General features: G+C 34.4%; 1 pseudogene; it reads right to left on the bottom strand.

Annotated features, from left to right (window-relative positions):
- LOC104658957 overlaps nucleotides 1-19,047 on the bottom strand; it is a 39,044-nt pseudogene extending 19,997 nt beyond the window's left edge.
- Nucleotides 19,048-19,998: the final 951 nt, after the last annotated feature.

Below are 19,998 nucleotides of genomic sequence, written 5' to 3'. Positions count from 1 at the left end.
GACTCTGAAATAATAGAAGCCAGATGGCATCACTTAACCAGAAAATAGGGCATGAAACTACATTTACCTAAAGCAATACTTAAGGGGTGAACAAAAGCACTGCCTCACAAGGAACTGTGGAAATGAATCACAGAATATGGTGTTCTGAAGAACAAAATAGAATGGCAGCCAAAGAGTGTGTCATTTAACATCTACAGTCAGTAAAAGACAACCATGGGAGGAATTAGATACTAAAAGTGTCCTATGAAAATTCTGTGATTTTTTTTTCTCAAGTCCCAGTCCTAAGTTAAGTTTTAAACTTGAAATCTATTTGACTGAACTGGTCACTAGGCTCCTAATATGAATAAACCTGTGACCTTGCAAGGAATATATATGGTAATGGTTTATCCAAACCATTACCCAGAGGAACTATGGTCATTTATGCAGGCATTTTGAGGAATTATTGAACACCAGGATTGAGTTGGCACTTGTAACTGAAGAGTCAAAGTGTCACCACGGTCCCACTTTTAGAAAGGAGGTCTATGGGAGCCAGGTAGTAAATGAAGTCCTGGTTGAAGTTCAGCTCCCACTTGGTTTCTTTGGTCCATTACTCTCTTAGTGGTCATTTCCTCAGTCCCTGAGTGTAATATTGGAATGGACATAACTGGCAGTTGGGATAAATTTCACACTGAGTACTTGGTCTTTGGGAGAGGCCTTTCTGGAAAGCCAAGTAGAAAACTTACAAAATGACTTCAAAGTAGAACAGCAAAGGTAGTATTACATACTGGGGAGGCAGGGACATGGCAGATATTCTCCCTGTAAAAACCTAAAAGAAGGAAGGATGTGGTTTCTTATTTTGTAATTAATTTAATTCACTAGTTTGATTCCTAAAAAAAGGTGAAAGGATTGTAGAAAAATGCTTAAGACCACTGCAAACTCAACCAGTGGTAGCTCTAACCACATTGCTATAAGAGATGTGAAATTGTTGCTAGAGTAATTAACAAGGCCTTAGGTATGTGGAATGCAGCTATTTTGATTAGGCAAGAAGACGATGAACAGTTTCCATTTACCTCAGATGGATTACAATACTCATTGATACTCATTGACAGTTCTGCATTAGTACCATACTAATTTTCCTACCCTCTTCCTTAATATATTATGAAGATATTTGTACTACCTGAATATTCCACAGGATATCACACTGATCCATTAAAACAATAACATCACCCTGATTGGACAGTACGAGCAAGAAGTAGCTAAATCTACACTATTAGAGCTTTGGCGTCTCATGCATATGCTCCAGAAGATGAAAAAGAAACACTCTGAAGATTCAGTGACCTGACACTTCAGTCAACTTTTTAAGGTTCATGACCTGTCAGTTCCCACCCATAATAAATAAAGTACAGCTCTTGGTAGACCTCATTGAGTTCTTGAGGCAACATATCCCAGATTTAGCAATACTGCTCCAGGCCAATATACTGGGTGACAAAGAAGGCTGCAGATTTGTTGAGATCTCTGAAGCGGGTCTAGGCTGAGGGGCAAACTATTCTGCCACAGTGATTCATCAAGCCCTATAGTGTCAGCGATTGCAAACTATATGGTATGATATATGTGTGTCGCCTCTGTGAGAAAATTACAACAAAGTCCCCTGGAATTCTGGAAAAAAGCCAACCCATCCTCAGAAGAGATTTGTGTATCATTTTAGAGGTAGCTCTTGGCATGTTCCAGGGCTTCCATAGACATGAAACATTTGATGATAGGCCACCAAGTGAGTAGGCATCAAAGAACTGTCCCTATGATCTGAATTATGTCAGCTGTTCCAAGTCACAAAGTTAAATGGGATGAAAAAGCAGTTCATCCAAAAATGGAAATTGTACATCTGAGATTCAGCAGAGAACAGTAAGCATGGATAAGCTGAGGGGCAGGCAGCCCAGACTCCCAGGTTACCCACTACAGTAGCACCAGAACCTCTTCCACGGTTGTCACCTATGGGGGGTGATACTAGTAGCTAGCAGAGAAGGAAAATGCCCAACTTCTACTTTATGATTAGGACATACTGACATGAAAGAAGCAGCTAAGAATGTACTGTAGCTACATTACAGTCACATTCAGGGGTGGTTTTAAAAGGTAGTGAGAAAAATAATTTCTTATTGAGTAGAATTATGAGGAGTATGCCTAACTATTAGTTAGTTCTCATGCCGCTAGTAAAGACTTACGTGAGACTAGGTAATTAAAAAAAAAGAAAAAAAAAAAAAAAAAGAAAAAAACAGAGGTTTAATGGACTCACAGTTCCACATGGCTGGGAAGGCCTTACCATCATGGTGGAAGACAAAATAGTAGAAAGTCATGTCTTATGTCTTACGTGGCAGGGCGGCAGGCAAGAGAGCGTGCACAGGGGAGCTCCCCTTTATAAAACCATCATATACTATTCACTATTATTTATCAGATATTTATTCACTATCATGAGAAAGACCTGCCTTCATGAATCAATTACCTACCACTGGGTCCCTCCCACAACATGTGGGAATTATGGGAATTACAGGGAATTATCATTCAAGATGAGATTTGGGTGGGGACACAGTCAAATTATATCACTAACCATTCATTTTGTTTAAGTGGTCAATGTGGGAATATATACAGACTTCTGTCAGTGACTAATGGCTTGATTATCTGGTCGTGGGCCTGGAAAGAAAATTATCAGAGATCAGATATCTCAATATTATATTTTATAAAGATTCAGTATGCAAAATTACATAGTTTTCAACTTGCAAAGAAAGTGACACCTAGTAAGCTGATCACATTTTGTATTTTTTCTATGTCAAAAAAATTTCCATTCAGGCACTGTGGCTCATGCTTGCAATCCCAGTACTTTGGGAGGCTGAGACCTTCGGATCAGGAGGTCAGGAGTTCAAGGCCAGCCTAGCAAAGATGGTAAAACCCTGTCGCTACTAAAAATACAAAAATTTGGTGGGCGTGATGGCTGACGCCTGTAATCCCAGCTACTCAGGAGGCTGAAGCAAGGAATTACTTGAAACTGGGAGGCAGAGGCTGCAGTGAGCGGAGATCGTGCCACTGCACTCCAGTCTGGGTGACAGAGCAAGACTCCATCTCAAAAAAAAAAAAAAAAAAAAAAAAATTCCTTTGAACAATTTAAAAGTTTTCAATTTAACTTCAATCTTTAACTATATTTGATTTTTTAAGTTACATTTTGTAACTTTGTGCATGTGTGTGATATATGTGTAGGAGGAATAAAAAATAAAAAAAAAACTATTTTTTCTTCTTGTGTTAGAAAAAGAAAATAGTCAGAAACCACCACGCTTGAATAAGTGTGGAAAAGAAAAATGCCAGTGTGATACCATAAAAGTTGCCACTAAATTATTTAATTATCACATTTCTTTATGGAGCTGAATATCTTCTTATAAGCATCCACCACAGAGTGACATCTCAGTGATCTAAAAGATTAGGCGTACCTCAATATGCTTAATATCATGATTTCTTTAAGCATCTATTGGTTTCACTGCCTTACTTTAATTTTCTTAGTAACTTGATTTTTTATTAGTCAGGAACATTATTATCAGACTTCCAAAGCTGACATATCTGTAATATTTTATGCAATTACTATGTTTTCTGTATAACAGAAAGAGGAAATCACATATTTTTCAAAGCATTTTTACCTGTATGGTGCATATTTCCATACAGACTGATTATACTTCATTGTGACAGACTAAGAAAAGGAGATATTTTCTCAAATGATAGTTATTTGCTGTTAGATGCCTAGTATAAAGGATATAAAGTTATCTAAAGTGGGTTGGGCACGGTGGCTCATGCCTGTAATCCCAGCACTTTGGGAAGCCGAGGCAGGCGGATCACAAGGTCAGGAATCGAGACCATCCTGGCTAACACGCTGAAATCCCATCTGTACTAAAAATAGAAAAAAAGAAAAAAATTAGCTGGGCATGGTGGCAGGTGCCTGTAGTCTCAGGTACTCCAGAGGCTGAGGCAGGAGAATGGCGTGAACCCGGGAGGCGGAGGTCGCAGTGAGCTGAGATCGTGCCACTGTATTCCAGCCTGGGCGACAGAGCGAGACTGCCTCAAAAAAAAGTCATTCCAAGTGAAATATTTGAGCTTTCTTGTATACCTTAGATGCAGAAATTCCTGTAAGTATTGATGTCTTATTAGTAATGCCCTTTGTCTAATGAAACTATTATATATGAAATTTCATAAAGTAGTTTTGTGCCTATATAGGATTTTATTTTTATACTGGAGATACTTGATCTTGTTCTCCGACTTTAAAGAGAGAGACCGAACCATTGCAATAAACTAACTCGTTCTCTAATAGTTATTCTCCCTTCCAAACTTTCAAACCTACAACTTCTTAAACTTTTCAAGGTACATGTGTAGGGTGACATCTTAATAAAAGCTAAGAATGGGTAAAATGTTTAGTCTGAAAAATATTGCAAGAACCCATATGAAATATCCGCAGCTCACATTTTCTTCAGCCTCATTTATTATTATGTGCTGAGTATTTTGTGCAACAGATAAATGTGAGTACTGAGTTCCCTGCTTTTCCAATGCCCCAAAGCCCAGCCAGTGTCTTTGACCTCTATGTTTCTTCTTCAGTACCTACTACAGTATGTAGGACATAAGGGGAGCATAAATGTCGGTGTTCAAACTAGAGATTTATCTTTTCAACTACAAAAAACAATGATCATTTCTACAAAAGTATACGCAATCTATTGTAACATAGAAAACCTCTAAGCCAATTCACACTCTGCCAGAGAGTCAGCCTTCTGATTAAACAATACTTTGATAGGAAATAGAAAGCCCCAGTTCTTCAGAAGAGGAAGACATGTTATTTTGAATACACCTGTTACAGAACAATAATTAAGTGCAACTAAAATAGAATTAACCATCATATTTAGATATCTTATGGACAGAATTGCCTTTTGTGGCCTTCCTGGAAAAATAGAGAACACTACACAATCCAACTTAAATAGAAAAAATCATTTGAGTTCCAAATGGCTGAATTAAAAGAAAATTTTAGAATACAACCTTCATATAGGATGGAGATTGTCTATGTTTTCAATAACACCTACACTCAGAGGGATTATATTTTAATTGAGATAGTACTGTGTAATATTTTTGCCATGGGCAAGATGACAGAGCCAGCTGAAAAGCCTGTCTAAACACTAATTGAGAAGCAGAGAGAACTTGGGTTCTTTGTAGTAGATCACAACTCTTCATGAATCTTATTAGTTTGATTTTTGAAAATGACTCATCTCATTTCCACTCTGGCCATGTCATATCGTATAATTCTTTACAAAGATAAAGAATGATCCCAATAGATTGAATGTTGAGTCCAGTAGATTAATGTTACAAATGTATGTGTGTTTTGTGTGTATGTGTATATAGTGTATATATATGTAGGTGTATAGTTATATAAACACATCACATGTATATATTTTTTCTCTCTTTCTCTTGCACATACACATGCATATATATATATATTGCTTTCAACTATTTTGTTAGCTGGTCAATACTCATTGGAGTATACCTTTGGTATTCAATAATACATGCAAAAGTACTTAACGGGTTTTTAAATATACATCTTATTTGGCAACATGTATTAAACAAACAGTGGATTTGGAGAAAGATAAATCTTTGCATCACTAGTCTGGGGCAATTTCAGCTCTGTGACATTCCCTCTCACCCAGCTGCCTATTAAATTTATTTCTTGCTATCAGCAGGATATGGTTAATGAGTGTTAACCAAAGAATACTTTAAAAAATAAGAAAGCTCAAGTAAGCCACAGAATTTGTAAAGACTCAGTATGAAACTTAGCACATGAATATGTTCATTATTCTTCTCAATCATCTCTTTTACTTTTTTGAGAGAATTTCCTGAGACTTTAAAAATGTGGTCTTTGACACTGTAAGAACTAAAATGTCTTATTTAAGATATTTTCCAGCCTTTCATCAATAAAGTCTCAAAAGGCCTGCAAAATTATAGTAATATTGGTTACCTTAACAAGTTTTCAGTATATTTTGGTTACTTAAGTAAATCAGAATTTCTTCATCCTTGACTTGAAATTATCATTTCAAACTTGTAGTAAATCTCTTGATTTGGGTTCTTCCTATAGAGAGGAGGAATAAAGATCACAGAATTATACACATAATATGACTTTGCTACAAATAATATACATATAAAAGGAAATGCAAAGAGATTGAATGACTTTGTTAGCAAATATTAAAATGATAAGTCAAGTTTTGTCGGAGAGGGTATCTGAGTCAATCTTGTTAATGAGAAATAATGAAAAGCCTAGAGCTGAAATTTGCAGATCTAGCCCTTTGTACAGTCAAAACATTTTAAGTGAATACAATGTTAAAACCGCATATATTATGTATATCAGAACATTTATTAACCAAAACAGTCCCATAGTGTTAAGTTTCTCAAACTAAGAGCATCTTTTTCTTATAACAATCAACATAAATTTTTAGATTGAGAATAATTTTCTAGAGCAGTGCTTTTAAAAATCGGTGGGAAAGGGCTCCTCCCTCCCTCTCCCAGTTCCTAACTCCTGTCTCTACTTCCTTCTCTTTTGCTCTCTTTCTCTATCTTTCTGCCTCTCTAATACTTCTAACCCATTGTAGATTTTACTTTTGTAAAATATCATGTATTTGCTACCAATCCCCTGACTTCTATTGAATTCCTTTATTTGGCCGGAAAGGCCCTCATCTTCCTTTTTCCCAAAAGCATTCTCTGTAATTTCATCCTTCCAATGAATATTATAAAGAACTATGAAAAGTATGAGGTTTTACACTATTTGTAAGCTAACAAGTTAGCCTAGCACAATTTCATTGATCAGGGGGAAGAGATGAGACTCCTGGGTCAGAGACAAAGGACTTTACTTCTCCTGGCACAGTAAGCAGCAGAGCAGCATATTTGCATGTTTCCCTTGTCCAAAGTCCCACAGAGACATATAAATGAACCCATGTGGCTGCGTTACAGAGAGGAACCCTAACCTTAGGGAACTCAGAATTTTTACAAAGGAGAATAGGCAAGCCTATCCTTTTGTCAAAGGAAGTCATTATCTTATACTAGACAATAAGCATGCCTGCTCTTTGCTCTAGAGGAAAACACTACCTTTAATTTCCAGGGTTTTTGGCTATACAAACACTCTTTACATGACAGTTTTGAACAAAGGCGGTCAGTACTCTGTCTCCAAAAATGTAAAGAAATATGAGACCCATGGAGAACTGGCTGTCAGCAAGTGGGTTTTGTCCCAGATCTTTTCATGTAACACCTATGTGATGGGGGTTCTTGACATCCTGTCTTACGCCTCAACCTTAACATGCTTTATGTACTTTAAATTCCAAGTGAATGAGTTTTACCTATTGTTAATATCCTTTCCACTGTCAGTAACACATTCACTTATAAAATCTAGTATACCTGGAACATTCTTAGGCAATGGTCAACTCTGTTTGTTTAACTGTCCTGCAGAGAACGTGAAAGTGGTGTTTGTGCATTTGCATTGTGGGATATTTTTGTAAGTTAATTTTGTTTTGTTTTGTTTTGTTAAAGAATTGACATATTCACCCTATTTCCTTAAGATTAATATGATATCTTTATATGTCCTGATACAATCAACATGTCTTTTTTACTCATATATTTTGGTTTAATTTATTATCTTTTCTATAAACATGTTTGGCTCTTTCTGTGGCAAGACAGTCCTAGTGATGATAATTTTGTGGAGGTGTGTATTTAATTGCACAATGTTTACTTTTCCTATTGCTTTAGCTTGTTACACAGCCCTTTATATTTGACTACAGTTTATTATTAATGTGCTTTTATTAGTTTCCAAGCAGCAGGGATAAAGTGATAATGGCAGCTTAATTTCTTTTGTACCTTAGCTTGTAGAGCACTGGTATATTACGATGGTAAATAAGCATTGTTTGATTATTTGATTATGTTGCAGTACTTTGTAATATTCAGACAAAGCAGAGAAACCTGAAATAAAAAAACATTTTTTACTGAGGTGATGCAATCTTGTTTCTTTAAAAGAAAGTGCTCTTGTATTTGTCTCATCCACCAAAGGGCTACATATCCTAAGCCATTTAAGGCTCTGTGGGGCATAAACTATACACTTGAGATGTTTTAACCTTGAATTAGAATTGAGATTCCATAGATCACAGAAATTTACAAATAAACAACTCATGATCAAAGTGATTATAAAAGAGCAAGTTTGGAAATGAGGCTACAGTTAGAGAAGACAGAAAGTAATAAAATATTTTCTTCTGAAAATGGAGGGACATCATTACATTTATTCTGTTAAAATAATTTATATTTCTTTTAGAAATGTATTATCTATATAAAGTATGAAAGTAGTACGTGCTTATATAAGCTAACAAATCAGTCAAAAGTGTAAGGCAAATATATTTAATCTTTTTCCACCTTACTGAATTAACCAATAATAACAGCATTGACATGTATTTTTCCATACCTTTATGAATTATCATATGAATATACATAAAATACGCACACATATGTGAAGGTTTATGGTTACCTTTTTATGAAAAAAGCTGTTAAGCTATTATACACACTTATATATTTATAATTTATATAATGATTTGTTTAGTATAAAATGATAATGGCTCTTTCAGTAAATGACTATACATCTACTTCATTAATTTAAATATCTTCTAATATTTCAATAGTATTTATTTGGTATAATTATTAAATAACACCCTTATTATTTTATTTTCTGCTATAAGCAAATATAATAAAATCCTCGCACATAAAATCTCTTGTATTAAAAATTCCTGTACATAAGCTCTTATAGACTGAATATTTTATTACCTTAAGGCCATTTTACAGTAAAGGATTTCCAAGTTAAAGATTATGGTATCATAAATTTTAGCAACTATTGTGATTTTTTTAATGCCAATTCCCAGAATATTTCCAAAGAGCTCCCAAATTTCTGCTCTATCAATATGAGAATCCTACCTATCACTAGCACCTATTCCTTTTTCAAATAATTTTTCAAATATTTATTTAATTTGCATTTCTCTGACTCTGATTACTAAGATTAAGCCTCTCCATATATGTTATTAACCATCTGGGCTCTCCTTGTGTGAAATGCTATGTACTTTGACCACTGTTATTGATTATTTATCTTTTAATTTGTTTATATTTGTTATTTGTGTAACGAGCATATTAATCCCATGTCTGCCATTTGTGCCACAAATATTTATCAAGGTAACATTTTTCTATATACTTGTTATTGATATCTTTTACCATACAACTAAACAATTTATGTGTAATGCAATATACCTTTCATTTTGCTTATGGCAGCTGAGATTTCTACATTGTTTAGGATGACCTACTGATCTACCTATTTGTAATACTTCAAAGGTTTTTTTTTTTTTTCCTTGATAAATGCTTGTAACCTTATAAATGTGAGGTAATCAAATATATGACAGAACTTATGCAGTCTGGGATTGGAGCTAAGCTGCTATGTGAGTTTGGGGAAGCTTCAGAGCTGCTTTGTAACTCACTTTTTTCTACCTATATTTCCAGAACTTTGAATTTACAATATGGCAAAGTATGTTCATATTTTAGAAGCTGAATATTATATTTTATCCTCTTTTTCCAAGAAAAGCCATAATACTATATCTGGCATTGTATCTTTCCAAGGCCTTGATTGATCTGATTAGTCACCTGTGAAATGGGACTAATGCACAAATAGTAGGTTTCTCTTTATTATTTGAGTTTTTCTTTTAAGAAATGAACACTATAAATCAATATAAAACTGAAGATATTATAATCACATTCTCGGTTCACTTTAAATTTGAGATTTAAAACTAACTTGTGGCAGGGTACAGTGGCTCATGCCTGTAATCCCAGCACTTTGGGAGGCAGAGACAGGCAGATCACTGGTGGTCAGGAGTTTCAGACCAGCCTGGCCAACATGGTGAGACCTCATCTCTACTAAAAATACAAATAAACAAACAGACAAACAAACAAACAAACAAACATTAGCCAAGCACGGTGGCAGGCACCTGTAGTCCCAGCTACTCGGGAGGCTGAGGTGAAAGAATTGCTTGAACCCAGGAGGCAGAGGTTTCAGTGAGCAAGATTGTGCCACTGCTCTCCAGCCTGGGATGTCTCAAAAACCACCACCACCACAACCACAACAATAACAGACTAACCTATATTATGACAGAATAAAGATGCAAAAAATACAAAAAGAATTCAATAAAATCTTGGGGATTCTCTATCTATATGCTGATGCCTATATTTATATTTATACCAAAAGCAGCTGCTGTGTTCCAAATATTGTACCAGGTACTTACACATTGATCCTTAGAGCAATCATAAAGCACATATAAGGGAAATCCCTTGAATTGTTCATAAAAATTCCCTAAATTGTTTGTTAATGAGTGGGGTGAAGATTCCCACCAACATTGGGGCAGGAGGACTAGATACAATCTTCCAATCTTAATCCATACATACAAGCAGATGATAGAGCAGAACTCACCAGAACTGAATAGCAGAATTGAATGTCTTAGCTGCTAATCTATAATTGAGCTCAGTTTTTATTTGTCTCTTTGTATTTCTCTTGATATAAAAGCAAAGTCTGTATAGCCAGTCTGGTTCTTTCTCTAGTATTTCAGATTTATAGTTAAGTGAAATTCAGCTTTCTATTTAGTCTCCCTAACTCCTGCTATGTTACACACATATCAGGTGTAAGCATTTAAAAGTATAAATAATGCCCTATTGTGTCTAGTTTAAAACTCCTCGATGACTTTCTATCGCATTTATAGTAAAATACAGACTATTTTCAACGCCCTACATCTTCTAGCATCTGCGTACCTCTCTGACCATGTTATACCACTCTCTTATCTGTTCAATCTTCTCCAGACACACAGGTTTTCTTTCAATTCCTCAATAATACCAAGTTTGTTCCCTTTTACTGGCCTGGGATTATCTTCCCAGCACTCTCCATCTGACCAGCTCCTCTTCATGTATCAGCCCAAACAACTGCCCTGCCCTCCTGCCACATACACTAATCCAATATGAAGTAGGCACCAGCTACTTTCCATTGCTTATATTTTATTTTATTTTATTTTATTTTATTTTATATTTATAAGAGATAGGGTCTCACTATGTTGGCCAGGTTGGTCTTGAATTCTTGGCCTCAAGCGGTCTTCCTACCTTGGCATCCCAAAGTCCTAGGATTACAGGTGTAAACCATTATACCAGGCCTGCTTCTTATTTTTAATTCCTGCTTGAAAACATATTTTTATGTATGTGTGTTTTGTCTTCCCCTACATATATGTGTATGAATTTTCAAAAGAAAGAATGTAAAACATTGCCCAGAGATTCACAATTAAGAAATGGAACTGGGGACCAGGTGCAGTGGCTGACACCTGTAATCCCAGCACTTTGGGAGGCCAAGGCAGGTGGATCATCTGAGGTCAGGAGTTCAAGACCAGCCTGGTCAACATGGTGAAATCCTGCCTCTGCTAAAAATACAAAAATCAGCCGGGCATGGTGGCCTATACCTGTAGTCCCAGCTACTCAAGAGGCTGAGGCAGGAGAATCACTTGAACCACAGGCAGAATTTGCAGTGAGCCCAGATCACGCCACTGCACTCTTGCCTGGGCAACACAGCAAGACCCCATCTCAAAAATAAATAAATAAATAAAAAGATGGAATTGGGATTTAAATACATGTAAATTAATTTAATGCTCACCCATTAACCACTATTTTGTATGTTTTGAGAAGAGTATGGTAGAGAATGTGAAATACTGCCAAGAATAGTCAAGTAGGATAGAGTTTATATGGTTTAGTAAAAAAGTTATTGAAGTTTGCAAAATTTGCTTATTTTTCTGGAGTGATGGGTCAGATACCAAATTGTATTCAACTGCGGACTGAGAAGGAAACCAGTTTTGATGAAATCTATGTAGTGACAATGTGTCTGAGAATGAAAGGAGACTTCTGAGGGAGGATAAACTTGTCTCCTAGATGTTGATGAGAAATCAAAAGAAGATTATGAGGCTAGAAGAGTGGCGAGAGAGATATTCCATACAGCCAGGTTCTTACAAGAATGAACGGAATGAAAAAGAACGAAGTAAATGTGAAGTATCAAATAACAATTTACAATAATTTGAGAGAAAGACAGACAGGTAGTTTAGTCCAGCAATTAACAGTAAGTAATTTGGAGTTAGACCTACTTTAAACTGATTATCATCAGTTGCTTTCACTGTAAAACAGAAGACTCAATAGCTACTTTAAAGAGTCATACAGATTTGAGAAAATCAGAGTGAAATACTTATTGGAGTGGTTAGTATATAGCAGGAACTCAATAAACGTTAGCTATCATATGTAATGGTTAAACAGCTAGTCAAAGATATTCTTCTGGTAGGTACCGACCAAGACTTGAACCCTGAGTACAAAACCCAGTTACTTAACCACTGTTCACTCTGCGCTCTAGGATGAAGTGCTCCTTAGATATCTCATGTGACTTTACCTCAAAAGGGAGCATGTTTCCTTTAGCTTACAAACACAGGCATGGCAACCTTTCCAATATTGCTGGTAGAATGTTTTACCTGAGATGCAGAAAGGGAAAGACAAACACCAACAAAGATATGCTAGGAATGAATCATTGAGGGTGAAATTAATAGTATGATTGAAATGAATGCTGAACTCTTATTTATCTATACTACAGGATTAATTGATGCCACCTAATCTGAGGACAACTATGTCACTCTTCAAGAAAAAATTCAATTGTAGACTGTCATATTTTTCCTGCTATAAACATACAGTTAGTGGCAAATGAGATTCAAGCTTGAAAAAGCAATACCGATTAAGTTATGAGTTAAAATCAGAATTGCAGACACAAGTAATATGTTCCACATCTGCTTTTGCTCTGTTTATTATTATATGTTCTATATATTTGTCTTTTTTTTCTCTAAGAGCATGGACTTTGGAATCACTATACATTTTGGAACTTTAAGACAAGTTTCAAAGCTTTATTTCTAATTTCATATTTCCAACTGCCTACTTTGCTCATTTTTCAAAACCCAAAGCAAATACTACATCTGTAATGGTAATTTTTATTAGTAAACTATAATAATACTTTCTCCCCTTTAAGTCTTCTAATATCTTACTTTTCTTGTGATAGTTTTCTTTTTATACTAATATATCTTTCCAGATAGATTGTGAAAATCAGAATCCACATCCAAATCATTTTTAATCAGACATAATTATTAATTCAATAACTATTATACGAGATTGTCACTGTAGAAATGTGTTGACAGAAGAAGTTATATAACACTTGGTAGATATATTTATTAATTACGTGTACCAATGAAAACTAAAGTGAAGATTTAATGGGGGGCTTTGGCAGTTATTAACAGATCAACAGGTTAATTATATTTACAAGATCACTATTAAAATGCCTTTGAATATTTCATAGTCACTTATTTAAGAGAAAAAGAAGGCATACATTTCAAACTACTGCTCATTATTTACATGGGTTTGTTTTATTTGTTGTAACGAAAACAGTTACCACTATGACACAACTGTATTATTTTGAGATACAGCATATCTATTTTTATCATCGATAACTTTTTTTCAGGGAAAATAACCTCATTTCTATTTATTTCTACAATGCCATATCTGGAATTACCATTTGTTTCCTAGAATAGCATATTTGTTTTTTATTCATAATATAAAATTCACTTATCTTTAGATTGTGATTCACTATCAATGTATGTCAAATTTATCAGTCAATTACATTGCCATTCAAAAGGGTTCAGAAAATTGTATTTTCACTTAAAAGACCTAGTAGTACACAATAGCTTTTATATTTATGATCAACGTCATACTACCCCAACTACAAATATAAAGCAAAATAAATTTGGATGTGCCATACTGTCAAGTCTACAGTCTCTAATAGTTTCTACTCAGTACCTTCATTATAGATTTTTTTGGCATGCTGACATTATTAATAAAGTGCTTTCAATTACCCTCAAGGAAGAAACTGTATGCATCAATGACATTATTGAGTATTGTAAAATGAAAAATCCTATTTAAAATGTGGTTCTAGTAAATACTAAACAACATTATCATTTAACAAATGTTGTAATGTTATGTGTACTGTTAATTTTCTACACTTTAGTATATCTAATATAATATACTGAAATTAATTTTCATTTCTAATTTAAGGGTGAAAGATAAAAAAAGATTTTTTTTTTTTACAAAAAGTCTTTACTGCATTCTAGAAACAACATATCATTTTCAGATATAACACAAAATATGTAGAAATGTGAAAAGAACTATAATTTTCTTTATGACTGCATAAAATTAGAAGTACAAAGGGAAATATATTATTAATTACACATTTTCACTGGTTAAACAGAAAATTAGATGGGTTTCTAACTGGCTTTCTTCAATACATTTTGCAGTAATTTATTATTTGAAATGGTCAAGTCTTTTTCACCATATACCTTCCTTAATCTGCCATGATTATTATATTTAAAAATTGAATCTGCTTCAGAGGCTTCTGGCTTCTCATTTTACAAGGGATCTGGTTAAGGAAAATATATCTGTTGGAACTATAGAGCATATCAGTAAAGAATAAATGTAGTATCTATTCATACACAACATAAAAAATAATTAGAGTCAATTATTACAGAAGTCTTAATTAAGGGCAAAATGCTTGCTTCAGTTTTGTAAAAATAGAGTTTCCTCTTTTTCTACTGGGAAAACCAGACAAACAAATAGGTGATATGGTACTTATTATTTGTTTTGTGTAAAGGAACAAAGGTGCTGGGCATAAAATACATTTCTGAAATTATAATTGAGCCACAGTATTGGCTCCTATCAAAAAGACCTGTGGTGTTATCCAATCATACTATTTCACAATCTGAAATTAATGCTTAAAAATTAATATTTACTTTTTTAATAAATGTCTATTTCAAAGACTGTAATACTGATAATAACACTGATTTTCTTTATCTCTATGTAATAGTTTAGATAAACCTGAGATGCACAGCTTATGATAGCATAATTATTCTCTCAAATAATGTCTTGATTTTGATAAACTATGAGATCCACAGGGTAGGAACTCTGTTCATTTTTGATTTGTAGTTATAGCTCTAACTTTCAGCATTGTGCCCAAACCAAAAAAAAAAATCTTCATAAGTGTATATTAAATAAATTTATTAATACAGTTGAAAATTATGCTTTATCATGATTTTATTAGTTAAGGATTTGAACACCTTATGCATTACATGGAACCTCAATTATTAAGACACTTGTATTAAAAAAGAGAAATGTTAAGTTCCACAACTATCTTAAATTAGATAAAAAAAGAAATGTGACTCAAAACTTCCAATGTTCAAGTCAGTATGGGCTTAGCCTCAAGAGACAAAGAAGTACTTTCCTTAGATATATAATTTAAAAAAGGTTTAGAGAGAATCTCTAATTTTCCATGGAAATAAAGTCCCCAAAATTGCAGTTGTCCAGTTATAGCGGTTTCACAGACTCTCTAGGAGGAACTCACTTTTTGTTGAGTTTTACTACAAACATTTAGACTCAATTTTAAAATGTCACCTTTGCCTCCCCAATTTAGGACACCATCAGAAAAACAAGATGTATTTATTCAGTTTTTGGATTATAAGTGTTTTCTTTCTCGGCTAAATGCCCAGCTCTTGCCTACCAGAAAAGCAAAGAAAACAAGGAATTATTAGCTAATGTTAACTGTTGAAGCCCAAGTCATTCCAAAGCTAAAAAGATCACATAATACTGTAAAAAATAATTTAACAAGGGTAAGAACCAAGTTAGAAGATCACAGGGAAAGGTAGTTTTCAAAAAGTTTTTTAAAAAGCCATTGATAATGACGCCTTCACAATGCCACTCCACTATATGCTTGGAGACCTTGGACAAGCCACTTGACACCCACAAAACCAGATCCTGCTCCTGTGAAATCTTGATAACACTTATTCTTCCTAAGTGAAGGTGCAAAGTGTGACTTTAAATAATGTCTTTTTATAAATATGTCTAAATTTACTCCTTCAAAGGAGCATTGTCCTTTAAAACGGACAGTTTGGGAGAGGGTCTATTTATTCCATTACTTAAAGATTTTGGAAAACCTCTCATATTTTTTTTTACAAAGATGTGAGTTGTGCAAAAACAAAAATCAATCTTAGAACTATTAAAGTCACAGACTATTTGGGGCCAAAAATGGCACAGTCCAGATCCATCACTTACATTATTCATGTGTCTTGGTCCAAATAAGTTCCATCTTTTTCCTCAGATGAAATCCAAATTTAAAGTGCAGCACTACTGGGTAAGTCAATAAAATATACCACAGACTAAAAAGCTTCTTCCAAAAGAACTTTTCTGAAATGCCTAAAGAGATGAGCCCACCACAGGATTGGGACTATAAACTTTACTGGAATACAGGCTTAAACAAATCAGTCCTATATATGTTTTAAATTTGCACTTCATAAATGGAGAGTGTAGAGTAAACGTTAGAGTCTCTTCCTTTTTCTTAAATTGTAAGACATGCAACACATACATAAAATTGTACCGCAAGAAATAACTTAAATTTGTGAATCTTTAGCCGCCTACTGTGAAAAACTTATAGTTTCAAGTGGGAGTCAATAAACAAATGTCTGGCTCTTCATTACACCTAGTGATGAACCAGAAGTAGAGCCATGACATGAATAGAGGATTCTAACTGAGGCCTGTGTCAGGCTCTCTGATACAGTGTTGGGCCCAACTACACATGTTTCAATCTGCTCATTGTAAGTAGTTGTTTCAGACAGAATAATCTAATGCCAATATTTTAGACCAAATACCAAAGTTTCACCAGGACAGTTAAAAGAGATAGTTGACATATGAAAATGAGCACAAAGTCATATACTGGCAGTGAAAAGACTATCTTCCGAGAATATAACATCATAGCAATAAAAAGACTATCTTCAGAGAAAATACAATAATATATTTTCTTCTTCCTGAAAAATATATTTCAATTGGAAGTCACTGTATCTTGCAAAAGTATGAAATACTGCAGGGAATATTTTTCAAGTATTACATTAATTTGAGGAAATTGTTGATTTGTATTTTCTTTTTTTGGAGATGGAGTCTCGCTTCGTCGCTCAGGCTGGAACCTCCGTCTCCCAGGTTCAAGCAATTCTTCTGCCTCAGTCTCCCTAGGAGCTGGGACTATAGGCGCCCGCCACCACGCCCAGTTAATTTTTTTGTATTTTTGGGAGAGACGGGGTTTAACCGTGTCACCCAGGATGTTCTCCATCTCTGACCTTGTGATCCGCCCAGCTTGGATTCCCAAAGTGCTGGGATTACAGGCTTGAGCCACCGCACCCAGCCTGTATTTTATTTCCAATTGCCAAAAACATAGGCAGAGCTATTTTTTTCTTGTGCATTTTCCAGATTTTGAAATGATTACCTTAAAATAAACTCTAAATAAAATCAGATAAATAAGCTCAATATATGTCAAATTAGATCTTAAACACATTTGATATTTCAGCTTATCTACTGAATATCATATATCATACTCAAAAGCTAATATTAATATAGAATACCTAGAAACCATAGGTGCAATTAACTTATCTATAGTATATAACTTTTTAATCTCATTACTGGAAATTCTCTTTTTCTGCCACTGGATCTTAGAGGCATATAAAATCAAATGCTAGGCTCTTAATACTATTACATACATAAATATATGAATCACATATTTACGATTTATCAACAAATAGTAATTGAACACCTGCTGTTCGTAAGACTCCATATAGGATACAAAGAAATAGTTTATGTCCTTGAGGAATAGTTGTTTTGTTTTTTAAAAAAGACATGTACATGAAATACATGAAGTATTTTCTGGTAACACAGTTCTCCAAAGCTATGTGAAAATTTAAGTTTTGAAGAATCAACAGAGTAATTACAAGGTTATCAAGCAAATGAGAGAAGAATGCTAAAAAATTTAAATTTCTGAAAATATTTTTTGTTCTAAACATTAACTATTATGAAATTACTTTCTAAGGATGGATTCCAATCAGAAATACCAGTTTTAAGCTATCGCCTGTAAATGTAGCACACAGTATTGATTAATTGAGTAAAGAAAGGTTATGGAAGAAAAAAATGGACAGTAACAAACCATTCACATTTGTTTCTTGATAACATAGGCAAAGAGTTATTTTATAGCTAGATCCCAACTACTGCTACAAAATAATAATTTCAGAATTGTCATGGCATTGAAATGATTTTGATAAACAATACAGCCCTGAAACATATTAAAAAATAAGATTTATATCATTTTATTCAGTGTTTATAACAAAGCAGGCAAATGTTTTTATTTCTGTTTATAGTCCCAGTTATTTTAAGTACTTGGCTTATTTGTTCTCTTCCTTATTGAATATAGAAATATAAAAATCTGATGAGAATGAATGCTCCTGTGAAATGCTGGTTGAGAATAAAGTGGATATGATAGACCAGGCTATTTTCACTAAACTATTTTATATTTTTACTGAAAATATCAGTTGTCTTCTGTGGCCAAAGAATTAAAAGTTAGGCTTAATATTAAAGTTTGAGTTGTTCAAAACTGAACCCCAAATTGATACGGCATACGTGGGTGGGGAGAGTCAGTTAATTGCTATGAGAATTCTGAGAAAATCTGATCAATTGGAACAAAGTTCTGTTTGTGATTATTTGGACTTAGATATTGAGAAAAAAAGAACATGCATATGTTTGTTTCATAACATTTACACAATAGGATCAAAAAAAAAGAGCTTTTTTTTTTTTTTTTTTTTTTTTTTGTACTGGGAGACACATACTATGAAAGTATTTTAGTTTCCAGTGTTGATAAAATTAATCTCATTAAGAGAATAATGCCACTGAGCCAATAAGAATCCAGTCCCTGTCTCTAACAAATAGACCTAAATGTATGTTAGTCGTAGAGAGTAAAGAACTTACTTCTGGTATAACAACTTGAGGTATACTTCTGGTCGGCGGATGGAGGAAAGCATCACAAGCCATCTGCGAGCACAGATCTCCCAGCATGACTTTCATCATCTGTACTGCTTCTGGATGTTTGTATGATGAACTAAGATCAGCTAGATTAGTGATTTTCAACTGGGGGTGATTTTGGCCTTCCCCCAGGGGACATTAGAAATGCCTGGATATATTTTTGGTTGTCACAACCTCAGAGTGTGGGGGTACATTCTACTGGCATCTAGTGAGGAGAGGACGGAGATGCTGTTAAACATCCTGCAGCATAGAAAATAGTCCCTCATAACAAAGAATTATCTGGCCCCAAATGTCAATAGTGCCAAGGCTGAGTAATTCTGAGTAAAGCCATTGTTTTCTCTCTGTTGAGAAACAGCTGAATTTAGGGTCCCAGCTACTGATAAAACTATGGTCTAAGAAATGCCTCATGTGGCCAGTATCAGCCCACCCTTACCTAGCCATAAGAATTTTCTGTTCTGTATCACGGGAGGAGAAATCGAGTTGTGATACACAAGTGAATGCCAATGATTCTTTGTCAAACTAATTTATTCTCAATGTAAAGGACCTGTTGGTAAGGGTACTCAGTTAATTAGCTCATGGGAGTGGGTTAGAAACGATGAGTTTAACTGTTCTCTGCCTGTAATTCACATGTTGACTCAGGGTTCATTCGGATTCAGCAGAGAGAAGGTAAGATCCTCAGAAATGGAGAAAGCAGATGGTACTTCTAGGAGATTTGGGAAGAGGAGAGGGGAACAATTCATTTTAAAAATGATCTAGAGCAATTCATTTTTTTTTCTTTGGGGTGTCAAGTTACTTATCTGTAAAATATTCTGCTAAAATACAGGGCCCTTCTATTTATTATTTTATGTATCAGATGATTATTCCTTCCCAGGTTCTGCCAGAGACATAAGAAATGTGGAAAAGTCATTCAAACAAACGTGCTTAATGAAAAAGAAAGATGTAGCTATCATATTATCCCTT

This window comes from Rhinopithecus roxellana, chromosome 2 (assembly GCF_007565055.1).
Source record: "Rhinopithecus roxellana isolate Shanxi Qingling chromosome 2, ASM756505v1, whole genome shotgun sequence".
NCBI lineage: Eukaryota > Metazoa > Chordata > Mammalia > Primates > Cercopithecidae > Rhinopithecus > Rhinopithecus roxellana.
Note: the sequence above shows the minus strand (reverse complement) of the source record. Positions and strands in the feature narration are given on the sequence as shown.